This window comes from Heterocephalus glaber, unplaced genomic scaffold, assembly GCF_053883595.1.
Source record: "Heterocephalus glaber isolate CG9 unplaced genomic scaffold, H.glaber_assembly_v1.0 deba00000331, whole genome shotgun sequence".
Classification (NCBI taxonomy): Eukaryota; Metazoa; Chordata; class Mammalia; order Rodentia; family Bathyergidae; genus Heterocephalus; species Heterocephalus glaber.
This window is the reverse complement of record NW_028258142.1, coordinates 26,472,501-26,487,133: the sequence shown is the minus strand read 5'-3', so window position 1 is coordinate 26,487,133 and position 14,633 is coordinate 26,472,501. Positions and strand designations below refer to the sequence as shown.

Here is a 14,633-nt window from a genome sequence, read left to right as displayed (position 1 = left end):
AAAGAGATATTTGTACCAGCACCTTGCCCAAGACTGAAGGAAATCAATGGTTCTTATTCAAAATGCTGAATCTACCCACAAATTCATAACTACAGAGAGTAAGAATCAATCTAGGTAATGTCATCTGCAAAGAGCATTTCTAGTGTCACTCCTAAGGGCCTGAGGCACAGTTCAAACTCCTGGCCTGGTTTTTAACTCAAAGGGGATCAAGTTGGTTTCAGTGATAAACCAGTAATTGCATATTTGGTAGAAAAATCTACAGCTCTGTCAAGCAGCAAAGGAAGCACAGTGACAGCAATTTCAGGTGCTGGGATGCAATAAAAACAATGAGGAAAGAAAATGTTTGCTTTTTCTGTCAACTGAGATGTCAGTACCCATTAATAAATCTATCTGCTAAATCTACTCTTATTCATGTGGGACATCACCAATTTAAAGTAAAATAAATTATCTTTAATTAAATGGAATTGTCCTCTTCCTCCTGCTATCATCCCCAATTATTCTCCCTAATCAGCCCTTTAGGGAGAAGGCAAGATAGAATGCTGAAAGGCACACTGACTATAAACAATTTCTCTTTCTGTCAAGGGATGAAATTTTTAATTTTAATTATCATTTATAACTAAATTTTAGGTACAAGTAATGAAAACCTTGTCATTTGTAGGGTAGGAAAATGCTACATGGTCACTTCCAAAATTTCCTTCTTTCTCTGTAAAATTTCAGAAGTCAGAAGAAGCCATTTACAGACTAAGCAAATTATCTATTTAAATCTAATCTATTACTTTTATTTCTAGTACAAAAGTGCCAGTTTTAATTAATACTTTAAAATACATAGCACTAACTGAGTGCCAGATATAGTATTTGGGGTTGTTAAGCTTTCAAAAACTGGGATTACTGAATGGTTTAAATTTATGTTTAGACAAGAACAGCATATACACTTTAAATATTAAGACAGGTCAATGGATAAAAGGGAAGAGGCTAGTCTACTTACAGATACTTAGTGAAGTCTTCTGTCCCACTTTCTAGCATGCTCACTTCCTTTTTTTTTTTTTTTTTTGTAATTGCACTCAAATTCTAGCAAACGCACTGAGTACTTTAACCAAGTAATGTGGCTGCTGAATACACTATGATCAGGCCTTATACAACAAAGTAATGCCCTCCATCTCTAAAATAAGTGATGAAATCAAGAAGTAAATTAAAAATAGTTCCAGTCCCACCCCAAAGGCACATAGAGGAAATGGTATCCTAGGAATAACAAAGAAAGAATTTAGGGTCAGTTGGGCCCATTTCTCCAGTGATGCCCATCTCCCTAATCCCAACTTCATCCAGGTTGGTTTGTGCTTGTTTGTTTCACTTTTTACTATCACCAAGGACTTCTTGAAGGAGGGTGGGGAATTTTCTTTCAGTCTTCTAGGTAAAAACAAAAGCAACCATTGAAATCTGGAGGCTGAGTATTAATTATTTATAGGTAAATTTATCTTCTGCCTAAAATAAATGGGTAGGGGTACTGACTGTGTTCTGACTACTGAGTGTTACTTTTAAAAATGTATTTTTTCAGGGTGTAGTACTGTTTTCATTTAGCATGCCTTTGAATTGCCGCCTACAGAAGTAAAAAAAGAAACCACAGCTATACAAGCCTGCTGACTTTCTTATAAAAGAACCAGTTTTAAACTTGTTTATACTACTGATTCCAAATGAATTCAAGATGGTGGCTAGTTAAAGAAAGAGAGCCCATGCCAGGGAGTTTGATCAAAGAACTTCAATTCAGCAATGTTCAGTTTTAATTGACCACTAATTAAGCTACATTAGTCCAAGAAAGGTCTGTATCACTTTGAGTAATAAAGAAAAGAATTAATTTAACCCTGTGTCAGTCAGCTTTAGTAAATTCATCTGAAAGCAACTTCTAAAAAGACAGGCATGAAAGAGGTGTCTAGTGTTAAATGCCAAAAGTGGTCTACAGAATTCAGAGAAGACCAGAGGCTCAATTTTTAAGAGCATTTGTTACTTCACTAGTGATGTCACCTTGCAGGTATAATTATCTTCATTACAGATACAAAGATGTCAGCTGTACTCCCTGGGTTGCAAAGGGTTGCTTTAAAATTGGATTCAAAACATGGCATCATACCAGCCAGTTTTAACTTTCCTGTATTCTAGACAAAAATAGAGTGGATTTGCAAAATCATGAGAATTTTCAAAGGGTTGGAACACTCCTTCTGGGAAAAGTGAGTTAAGGGGGGTGTGGGTGGGGGCAAACAACTGTAATACCACTACCAAAAAAGCTCATTATAATTAGGAACCACAAGCTATGACAACCACGACAGCAGCATGAAAAAATCCATGAGTTTAAAGAACTCATTTCTGAAAATCCAGTTGCAAATTTTTTATTTTCTTACACAGTGCCCACCAAAAATTTTTTCCCCCAGAGTTCTGATTTTTTAAAATTCAAGAGGGAGGAATATACCAAAAGAGGAAAAACTTATTTCAAGAGCTAACAATAAAATGTAAGATTTAAGAATATATTGCTTTATAACTTGGTGTTCATTACTACTAAAGTCCTTCATATTAACTTAGAGGTTAATATCCTATGATCTTATGATAAATGTCAAAAAAGTAAAATGTTTAAATTTTTAAAATAAACTCAGCATCAATGGTATGCTGGTTTCCATTTTACATTAATTAACCCTACTCTCCACATCTGCGTGAATAGCACTGAATCTTACAGTACTTAATGCCATAAGGATTGCATGCCCTTAGAGCGGAGCATCCCTGTGGCCTCAGCACACATTATATTCTGTTTAATCAACTTCTGGCAACCAACTACTGTATATTCTACAATAGTATTTAATGAATAACCTTTTAAAAATCATACTGCCAGTACTCATTAAAATGCACTTGTTTGTGAAATGCAATAGCTAGCTATATGAAACCAAAATATTAATGCAAATTGGCATTTCTAAGTTTAAAGCAGTATTTGCATAACAGGAACTAAACATGGTACAAGCTGAAATAGTGCACAGTACACAAATGCCTCTTAACATCATAATTATTACTTAGAGAAATGATGTGGCTTGAGTATTCCATTAGAAGCCCAAGGAGAAAGCATCTGCCAGAATATGCCACTGTAGATGCCCAATGTTCCCAATGCCTAGTCTGCATGCACAGGAGGAGGATGGGAACAGTTTCGAAATTATGTCACCTATTCAAGTAAGACAGGTAAAAGGCACAAATGGACTCATTCTCAGTGCTTCATGATATTCTAGGATTAAATTGTACCTGATTTATTTTAAAAATAATGATACAATTTTGAGGATGCAGGTTTGAATTCAAGTCGTCTTAGGCACCATCAATATTAACTAGACACATTTCCCAGTTCTATTATGCAGGAAATGAAGAGATACTATGTATGTATGTATGCATGTAAACTACAAGTAGTATCTCTCGTGTTCCTTTAGACAGGATTAACCTTGAGAGACATAAATTTTAATACTTATTGGTTCATTCAACAAATATGATTTGAACACCCCTACATCCATATTGTCATGCTAATCTTTGAGGAGAAAATAAAGGGTAAAAGTTTGTTCTCTAAATGCTTATAAGCTTGTTGGGAAGATGTGACATAAGTTTACAACTTCGCAAAGTCAGGTTTGAGATTAAATAAGCATTTAGGATAGGATGATTTATTTATTTATTATGAAGAAATATCTGGATTACATGAGTAAAGATACATTGTTTAACTCTTAATAAAATACTACTTTCTAGCAGAACACCCAAAGCAGATGTGGAAGCTCTCTGAACTTCGGGAACACCAGCTTTCAAGGAGCCTTCCACGTGACGGGCTTACTTAAATGTCGGTAGAGATGTGGGCACGTATGGCAGAGGTGTCTCATTCATTTGGCTGCATGTATTATGACACAGCCCTTCTCCTAGGGGATCTCACTGGAATTCAGAGGAAGGAGACTTAGGGTTCCTCTTAAGTGCAGATGGGCAAAAAGCTGTATCCTCGGAAAAGTATGTCTGAATCAGCTCCAGACTTAAATAAAAAAGAGATAAATACATATGAGATAAGCACTCACTAAAATGGTGTAAAGTAGCATTAAAATGTCAGTTCTTAGATATTTACTGACTTAAAGGTAAGAAAAATAGAGAAATATCATATTGAAATACATGGCAGAAGGGTCCCTAATGCTAACATGATCCACATGATCTCAAGCAAGTTATTTAATTCTAAATGCTTCCTCTTCCCAGAAAAAAAGCTTCTGAATCTCTGCTATCCAATACAGGAACGACTAACCACACACGGAGCACTTGAAACGTGGCTGCTGCAACTCAGAAGTGAATGTCTTACATTTTATTTCATTTTAAATAGTAATGCAGAGCAGTGGCTAGTGATCACCCTGGGCAGGGCGGTCTTAGCCTGTGACACAGGATAACACTTGGGGCATCTACTTGGATACAGTAAAGAGTAAACTAAAAAGTGAGAAAAGGTTCTGAAGGACAGAGGCTTGCAAATGTTATGCTGATTATTAATTATTACCCTAATACAAAATTTACTCCAAGTTTTATTCTGTAACTCACACAAAGGTACAATAAGACTGATTTTAAACCATATGAATATCTGACATAACTACCATATAAATAAGCTTACCAAAACATATTTTTAAAATGATAAGCAAGCTATTGTTTTAAAATGATTCACATGATCACACTGGGACTTATATAGGAGAAATACTAAGAGTTCCAACACAGATAATAAACCAATGATGGATCAAAACTAAAAACAAGCCCAATGCTCCCTAAAATAACTTTTAAAAGTAAATTTACACCTTAAAAAATGACCATCTCCCAGGAACAGAAATATTCAAAAGAAATTATCATAAAAATGCTGAACTTTATTACTTGCTTGGCACTAGAAAAAAGATGTAAGTTTTCTTTTCAGTTGCTTACCCTAAGTACAGACAGTCCTATACAATAAAATGTGAAAAATAGACCAAAATAAATGCCCGCACAGGCCAAACAGGCTATAGATAGATGTGATGTACAAAGTAAACCTAACGGCATCACGTGATTTTAGTAGACCTGTGCAGCATCAAGCTGGACAGAGAATCAGGGCGTGTGGAGCACAGAATCTGAGAATGCTTATGGGGTGGAACTGGAATTCTACCAGCTAACAGGCTAAGCAGTAAGTCAAAGCACATCTGCATACCACAGACACATTTCAAATCAGAGCTACTGCTCCTGTGCCCAGCTGCCATCTCTGCTCTGACCAAACCTTTGAGAACCTTGTATAGCCTGGGAGGAAATTGAAGAGTGGCGCAAGTTACTGTCACACTTGGCAACTCTCTCCAAAACTTGGCATCTAAGAAGTCAGGTGTGTTTCTGGGTCCTCAACGTTGGCAGGTGTAGCACACTGCCACCAGATCTTGCTGCCTTCCTCCACAGGGTACGAGGGAAGGCAAGAGAGGTCTCACAACCACTTTCCAAATCACTGCCAGGAATAATCCAGCATTGATAGAAGCACAGTAGTGGCAGGAAGAGAGGTCCCCAGTTGAGTAGGGAAAGAGGCTGGATATTGGGAAAGCTGAAAACAGGGTTTTTAATGTTGGCTTGAAATTTAAATCTTTTTTGATATAGATAATATATTTAATGATAATGCAAAGTTCTTAATGCCTCCCAATATTTAAATGTAATTAATAATTACTTTATGGTAATTCTTTTTTCTGTTTTATGTCCTCTAGGGGAAAAACTGGTACTGTATTTCTTTTAGGATGATTCAGATAAACCAACAGTTACACTGATAAGAGTTTACAATATTTTAAAAGGTAAGATATAAATATGTGTTTAGGGTATGAAGAAATGTTCATTATTGGTTCAACATATTCTAACAGCTGCTTTGAAGCCATTCCAGTTGGTTCACAAGTAATGTACTATATTTACAACACTGCAAATAAAATCTCACATAGGAAATGGTGCCACTACCTGGACAATACTATTAAGAGTGATATACCCAAAATAAGAAAAATTGTTTGGATTAGAAAAGGTAAAAAACAAAAAGAAGAAAGCTGTAAGTGACAGGAATAAATTACTAAGGTCCAGACAGACTGCTTCTAAGCAGGTCTCGTTAACCTCAGCAGTACTGAGGGACGGTCCTGTCCCCCTCAGGAGGTGGGGCAGCATGGCTGGCCTGTGGGGCCACATGCCAGTAGGAACCCCCTCCCCATCCCCACAGTTTTGTGACAATCAAAAGTGTTTCCACATATTCCCTTATGTCCCCTGGGGGGCACCACTGTTCTACAAGATAAATGTTTGTAATCAGAGTCTGTCAGCAACAAATATCCACATTGATTTTCTTAAGTCCTTATATAAACAATGGCCATCTCTAGAAGTATCTTCCTTCAGCTAAATAAGGAAAATAGTCATTTATATCCATGAACCCTTACATAATATTCTAACCTGGTGAGCATATGGGGCTCAACAGTTCTGGCTTGTATTTTTGAAACAAGCCATCTATGTTCTCCCTGGAACTTTAGAAATGTCTCTATAGTAATTTTGATTATATAATGGAAAATGTTTATTATTTTCAACTAACTTGCTCTGACCTCCATGTAATAATAAAAATAATACACTGTATATGAACTTTTGATGAATAAACAAGCTTGAGTAATAAATAATTGGCATTATCTATTACTGTCTAGTTATGCAACCCATCCATCTACCCACCCATCCATCCATACTTTCTCCAATCCAGTCATACATTTATCATCATAAAACCTGTCATGCTTTCAATTCTGATTGAGTTACACAGGTAAAACGCCTATGACCAGCCAAAGAGTTTAACCTACATAGCTCCCTATTGGCAATGCACCTGTGAAGGCACTATTATCCATAAATAATTCCACATCTGGCCAGATGTGTTTTACACACTAAACTATCTACTTCAAAATAAGACAATACCTCACTATCTGAATGTGCCTCCGTTCTGTTAGATGGGTTAGATTACTAAGTAGGTAATCTATTGACAGATGCAAGATTCCAACACTTATCACCCTGAGGAGATAAACATCTAGCAGACCAACTGAATCCAAAAATCATCGTCTAACTTTCAAACAGGTTAAATGGATCTGTAAAGTGAAGATTAAAAATGCATTGAAGAGTCCAAAAACAAGTGCTAGCCTAAACTACTTAGGCATAATTTATTTGTTCTTTTTCATCTATTTTTCTTTTCTCATCATCCAAAAATGATGGAGGAAAAGAGCCATATAAGCAAAACTTCCTCCACAAGGAACAATTTAGTGTGGTTTTACACTTCTCAATGTCATATCTGAGAGATAACACAGCTTTTAGAGGTTCAGATCTCATAATGATTCATGGAAGTCATCTTTCTCAGGTTTAATTAAGTAAATTGAATCCTAAAAGGTTTTATTAGCAAAACTGATGCTATAAAGTTGGACCAAGAGGATCTGCTATTCCATAAATCTAAAAGATAAATGCATTTAACAGTCATACACCTATTTCTAACAATTTTAATTCAATCCCTTGATGCATCCAGGAAACCAGTTTGCTGCATTCTGCAATCTCTGGAAAGTAGGATTACCAGATTCACATCAACATATCTAATTTTACAGTTACCTTATTTAAGTTTTTAATATGGCACAGGTCTTTTTCTCAGGTGTTAATAGAAAAATCAATTTTAAGTCACAACAGCTGTGATCATTTTAAATATCACAGCTGTCATGAGTTGAAAATAACCAATTTGAGCATACAAGTTTCTGCTGCAAATGTAACAAAGTGAAAATACGATGGAATTTTATCTTCTACTCCCTTTGAAGCTGAATGTCTGATACAATGGCAGAGTAAGGACTTATTTGCTTTAAAAAAAAGAATCAGGCTCCCATTTCCTTGCTGACCAAGCCAACAGATGGCTCAAAAGAACAAAGAGAAACATCATCTTTAAGATATACTTCTATGGCAACTGTGGAACATGTTTAATTACAGAAATAGTATTAACTTTGGGAGGACTAAGCTAAATAGTTGATATCAAAATTGAGAATTCATTTATGTAAACATTTTGCTATGAAAATGGGGTGAGATTAAGTGGGATCCAGGCTACACATTAAGTGTTATTAAAGTCTGGGAATTTAAACTAATACAGAGGACAAAATCTAAACTTATATGAATAGTCTTAACTAGTATCTTCCAAGAAATAATGGTATTTTATCCACTTCTTTGCAAGGCTAATCAGTCACTAGATGGGATGAAACAAAGATAGTTTTCCCTCCTCTCTACCCAAATCTAATGTCATTATATTTCAAAGAATAAAATGACATTCTTAAAGAACCTCTTAAAAAGGAAAGAACAGGGTAATATCTATCCCACCAGTTGCACAAAGATTAAATTGGTGTGTGTGAACTGCATTGTGGACAAGGAAAACCCAAGAAATTCTAGAATTGTATGAATAAACAATTATTGCCACCTAAGCTGAAGAGGATCAGGGCTCAAATGTTTGAAAAATGACACTGCCTGATTAGAACGAGAAGGAAATAAGGGAAATGCATATTAATGTTCAACCAAAGTGTGGGTAATGTTACACACACATCTTTTTAAAAATTTTTTCAAGGTTTCATAACCTCCTAGCCAAATAGAACTAGAAAATAAACATCTAAATAAAGTGCTTGTATCCCAGATCTTCAATTGGACTTCTCTATCACTTACTTTCCCTTATAGGTTCACCGGACAAAGATGAAAAGTTGGCGGTATTTGTAACTAAATAACTTCTACTGAAAAAGCTGACATCCCCCCAATGTACTAAGGTTTAGTGCAGCAGGTACAGGGAAGCTTTACCATCCCCTGTTATTTGCATATTAATTTCAAAGCTACATGAAAAACACTGTAGTCTTTTAATCACATCAACACACAAAAAGGCACTACAAAGTGAAACTACACTTGTTAAACATTTATCCCAACCCCCACAGCACACAAAAGAAGCCTAAGAGAAACAGCATCCACCCTGCTCCCGAACTGCTCAGCCTCCTCTTCTGAATTGTAATAACAGGTGCAGAAATAATAATGTGCTGGCCAATCAACTTTTTTCCTCTGATTTGTCAGTTTAGCTTAATAATGCCATTAGGAATGTAAACATTTCTGCAATTTATATTTAAAAGTCAATAAAATAATGGGGTACAGAATTTATCCTTTTTAATTTTTTAAGTAATACATTTGATTATTTTAATCACGTCAGTACTTAACTGGATGGGGTTTAAATATGCATGTAACATCAATTTAATTTGTTTTATTCGTTAGAAAAGCTATTGAGTAATACAGCTCTATTCTCCTTAAAAGAAGGAGCACACACATTTTAGGGGGAAGGGAGGCTAGAAGACTTTTGTATTTTGTTCCCTTCATAGAGATAGAGGATTCCAGTGCCTTCCAAATGTCTTTCATCACGAGCATTTTAAAATGGTAACCAAAGAGGTGAGAATTCAACACACACTCACTAGTCAGCTGACAATAAAAACAAGGAGTGTTTCCATACTGTGGATAAACTTTATTGGGCTACAGTAATAGGACTGTGGTTGGTAAATGCATCAACTATTTTTAAAATGGTGTGAGAATTTTTCCCAACATAGCAATTCCCACTTGAACAGGATCATTATTGGTGTAGTCATTCAGAACTCTATAATTCTCACCCTTAGGTTTGTGGAGGTGAAAAAGCCAAGTCAAATGTTAGCCTCCACTGTTAACATCCCCTATTCATTTTCAGGTCAGCTGCAGTGGAAGCAGCTGGAATTCAACTCTCCTTACTCTGTCCCACCAATTACCTCAATGTGCCCTCTCTCAAGATGAGTGTAATTTGGGCTCTGGAAAGCACAGCACTAGGTCCCTGGAGGATGCAGCCAAATCCTACATTTTTTTGGTGGAGCCTGAAATTAGACCATCATTTACATCGCTCCCACCTCTGACTTCTCAGGTGTTTTAACCCACCTTTTATCCCAACTGGGGGAGGAGAAAAACTCCATTTAAAGCAATATTCTCATCCAAATAAAATATTAGAACTGTAGTGTCCCTTTTAAGTCAGTCTTGAACAAACTGCCTGATGAGTATCTGCAGATTTCCTTAGGAAATGAGGAGGAAGAATTTGAAGAAAACTAGGGAAAGAATCAAAGCAACATGGAATTTAAACACAAAAATATCAAAAAGGGAAACTTTAAAATTCTAATCCGACTATGGTACTGTGATATACTATGACATAAACACACCTGCAAATGAAAGGTTGTAGTTTGGAAACTAAGCCATAGATCTTCAGTGTTGTTAAAAAAAAAAAAGAGAGAGAGAGAGAATCTTCTGACGTTTAGGTGGCATAATGCTACTCAATTTTCAAATCTCCAAACTGATAAAGGCAACATTAAGAACTGTTCTGCAGAAGAAAAGCTTTGTTTAATAAAGTGTAATAATCCCTATACAGTTTAGCTAAAATGACATAACATACCAAATACATGTGATCTTTTTTAAATGTTGGTCTTTATAAAGGGAAGTTTTTCTGAAAATTCCGTGCATAACTTTTTTAGCAGATCACTTTATTCTGTAAAATACAGCTATTTTATAGAAGGATCTCTTTCGATTTCGTTCACTATCCATTTGTTTTCGCTGGTACACAGATAACTGCTTTTCTCCTTTTTTTAGGACCATGTTGATTTTCTGAATGGATTATAAATATTTTATAAATACATAGTCCCATTTTTAAAATAATTGCATATAATTGTACCCTGTAACACCTTAGAGCTATGATTGAAATATTAAAGACTACAAATAAATACAATCTAATCAAACTTATAAACACTTAAAAAGATGAATCTAAAGTTACCTTTTCATTATACTGGCTATGAAAAAATAAGCGTTTTTGTAAGGAAGCGGAAGAAAAAGTGCAAGGTGTGCTTTTGTGTGTGTGTCCTGGAATTCTCATAAGTACAAGACATGGACTTAGGTTTGCTGTACAGAAAAGATACATGTCTCTATTGCATTTTCTTCTTAAAGTAAAAGTAAATTTGAACAACTTTTGAAATGGCCACACCATATCTAAAATCTACAGATAATTTCGGTGGATCAGAAATTAAGTTTTGTTCTGTTAAATGTATCTTCTGATGGCAGGCAGATGAGCATGTGTCTGACCTATCACCATAAAGCAATGACACTGGCATATGAGGTACAGCAGTGATAGAAGTTTCAAGTAGGCTGGGAAGCACACAGGACATTCATAATAATGAAATACGACAATGTCTACAATAAAATGATGATAAATCCATTTAAAAATAAGTTATACAGAAGAAATCCCTTATCCTCAAGACTCTCAATTTTAGTAAAAAACAGCAGTAACAACAACAAAGAAAGTCAAAAAGGGAACGTAATGCAAACCAAATTTATAATGAAACAGGAAACAAATGATTCTTCAGCACAATTTTCAGTAGATCAGTTGGAAAGGTATTTAAAGACTGCACCAGCTATTAGTACTTTTCTCTCACTCTTTTCCCTGTTCAATGTCCTTCTTCCTAATTCTCCTTGAAACAATGCAAGCACCTAGCGCTATGAGGATGCTTATGCATTAATTAGCACTATATTGAAAATCTTCAAATCTACTAGAAAACAGGAACTAAAAATCAATGAAATACGTAACTCACCAAAATTTTCTTCCTAAGAAATTAGCTTCACAAAAACGTTCAAACTGGCATCTGTGAATCTCACATAGGGATTTGGGAAATTTAATCAGAGGCAAGGGACAAGATGTAGCCACAATATCAAGCTTAAGCGTCTGGTGAATTTTTACCAGCTTAGATCTAAAGAAAAAAAAAACCCAACACAATTTTTTAAGCATTCAAATGCAGAAAAAAAAATTGTCACTGTTATTTTAAAATGGGTAAATTAAAATGTTTTGTGCATCAATAATATCACAATAAGCTCAGAAGAGGAAATTGTTCTTTTTTCTTTCACGTTCTTATTTTTTTGATTCAGTGGGGAATTGAAGAATTATATTAGTTTATGACCTAAGTAAATTTCTGCTCTACAATAGCAACTAAACAATCATTTTTAATTATAATGCATTTACACTGGCTATTTTCATTTATAGTCATGGCTTTGAAAATTGTAAGTTAAGAAATATCTTCTTACAATATCAATACACTGTGCATAGTTGACACATTATTGAAAACTTTAAAACCTAGTAGCTATCTATATGTGGCTGTCCCAACTGTGATGTTTTAAAAAAAGGGCCATATTTAAAATGTACTGAATGTTATTGTTGCTGTTATTTAAATATTACTCTTTTCATGTTAGCACTGCCTGTGCTAAATGAAAAAAGCAAAAGCTGAAACACTTCATACCCCAATTTTTAGCTTTAAAAAATTTAAGCTGCTGATGAGACTGCCACTTACCGACAGAAAACCTTTCTTCTGAATATGAACTCCCAACTAAGAGATTGTGATATTAAAATTTTCCTATTTTTTTCATCATAAGCAGGAGTCACAAAGTTCTTTTACTATTTTTTGGCCTCAATATCAAAATAATTAATATCCATTTTAATCTCTAAACTTTAAGGGGTTGAAAAGCCATACAATATGACCAACCATCAGAATATAAGCATGGAAAGCTCATTACCATTTACTTTCTGAGATGTGATGACTTGACAAATAACTATTTCAAAACAACTAGTTTGAAACATGGTTTGAAGCTTGTTAGTATAAAGCAAAAAGAGCAATTACAATAATTATAGGTTTCTCTATACGATTTAACACATGCACATGCTGGTGAGAGCTGATGATGTGATCTTAAATTACCATTAGGGGAAATTTTTCCACTTTTGTTTTCAATTTCATTTGCCATAATTTTATCTTTCTGGAACTGACATATTTTTAGCTGTGTGGAATTTGACCAAATAATTACTTATTAAAATTTTTATTTAATGAACATGTAAGCAGTTGTAAAAATCAAAATTTAGGGCTAGAACAATACTTATTGCAGACCAGGTAATGCCTGAATGAGAAGAGACAGCGGCACAATTAGACAGGAGTTTGTATTCACAACACTTACAAGAAATTCCACTGATTTTCTCTCCAAAAATAAATAAATAAATAAATAAATAAATAAATAAAATGAAAAACAAAATTTTAAAAACTCTCTATTGTAGTTAAGAAGTAATGCTTTACAATTTTTATTTAGCTAGGCTTGAGATTCACTTGTATTTAAACTGCTAAAGGCAGAGAGAAAAAAAAAATCACAAAAATTATTTGGTCAAGTTCATTAAAATCTCACCTGAGAAGGAGCTGACTTTTAAAAATACTTGCTCGTTTATATTCAACATTAATTCCTTACTATCTTTCAGCAGTTTCATGGAGTCGACACTGGAGGACAGGTACTGTCCTTCACAGAAACAAGGAAACAATTTGTTTTGGGATATGATCATAGGAATACTTCCTCACTTAAGGTAACAGAAACCTTCCATTTTCTTTTGTTTTCCTAAAATATCATTGATCATAGTATTTCTTTTGCTAAACGTTAAAGGAAAACTGATTTTACAAATCCTGTATTTGCCAGTTCGGAAAGAAGAAATCATAACTGTATAATGCTTAATTGTATTCTTCCCACAACCTAAAATCACAGTGTTTTGGAATGATTTTCCATTTTTCGTCTTTTGTTTATTCACAGGGAAAACCTGCTTCCTCTCGCTTCTCTCAGTTCAGAGAGTTCAAACTGAATTTAAACAAGTAATTGACTTGTCACTGGGAAAAAAGAAGGAATTCAGTGCTGTGTTGTCTTCAGAAGAAAACTCGTGCAACAAATAGCTGACCACACTTAACTCCAACAATTCAGGTTAAAACACACATTGATCATACATACACAGACACACAAAAACGCATAGATAGTCCAACCTCCAACAAACAAAACTCAAGAAATGTAAAGTCCCTTCGATAGGCATTTTGAACAATTAACGCATGGCATACACAATCTCCACAAGATGTCTGGCACCAAATCAAAAGCCACTGAATGCAGAATTACAGCCAGTACAATACACACTGTAGAATAAACAAAAATCTGCTTCCCCAGTGTATTCATGAAGGCATTTTTAAAAATGGTATGGAATTGGTCCCTTCTGTAGAACATACACAAATGGACTTCGCTATCTGTTTCACAAAGCTAAAATGAAGAACTGGTAACCATTCGTAGTTTCAAAAGCATTCTGCTGGTGTTCCAAATGGCTATTTTTTCTAAATATAATGTATGTACAATTTGCCTCTTTCTAGTGTTTGAATCAATAGAGATACACATCACCAGATTTGTTTTTAATAAACGCCTTAAAACAGTTCCTATAAATACATTTCCTGTGACAGAGTGATCTTGATTTTATGAGTACCATCCTCTCAAAAAAAAAAAATCTAACAACCAAAATATTTGGCAACTGAGAGGGCATATTAGTGATATGATGTCATATTCAGCATTTTCTTATGGTACAGGCAACTGGCAAGCTGTGGGAATGGAATACATATTTTTAAAAATTCCTTTTGGCTAAGAGGGAGTTAAAATGCCCAAGCCTTAAACTAAAATTTTGGCAATTCAGCCATTTACGATGCAAAACTACAATTAACATACAAAAACCA

At 34.8% G+C, this 14,633-nt stretch overlaps 1 protein-coding gene across 44 annotated transcripts in view; it reads right to left on the bottom strand.

The window, feature by feature from the left end:
• Positions 1 to 14,633, bottom strand: part of Tcf4 (transcription factor 4) — a 347,794-nt gene that overhangs the window by 83,270 nt on the left and 249,891 nt on the right. Inside the window, exon 1 of one of the 44 annotated variants that reach the window (XM_021239228.2) lies at positions 11,664 to 14,633. This exon is cut by the window's right edge and continues 827 nt beyond it. The exons of the other annotated variants lie outside the window; for them this stretch is intronic. The gene's annotated coding sequence lies outside the window, so the exon portion shown is untranslated. The remainder of the gene's footprint in view (positions 1 to 11,663) is intronic. 44 annotated transcript variants of the gene reach the window in all.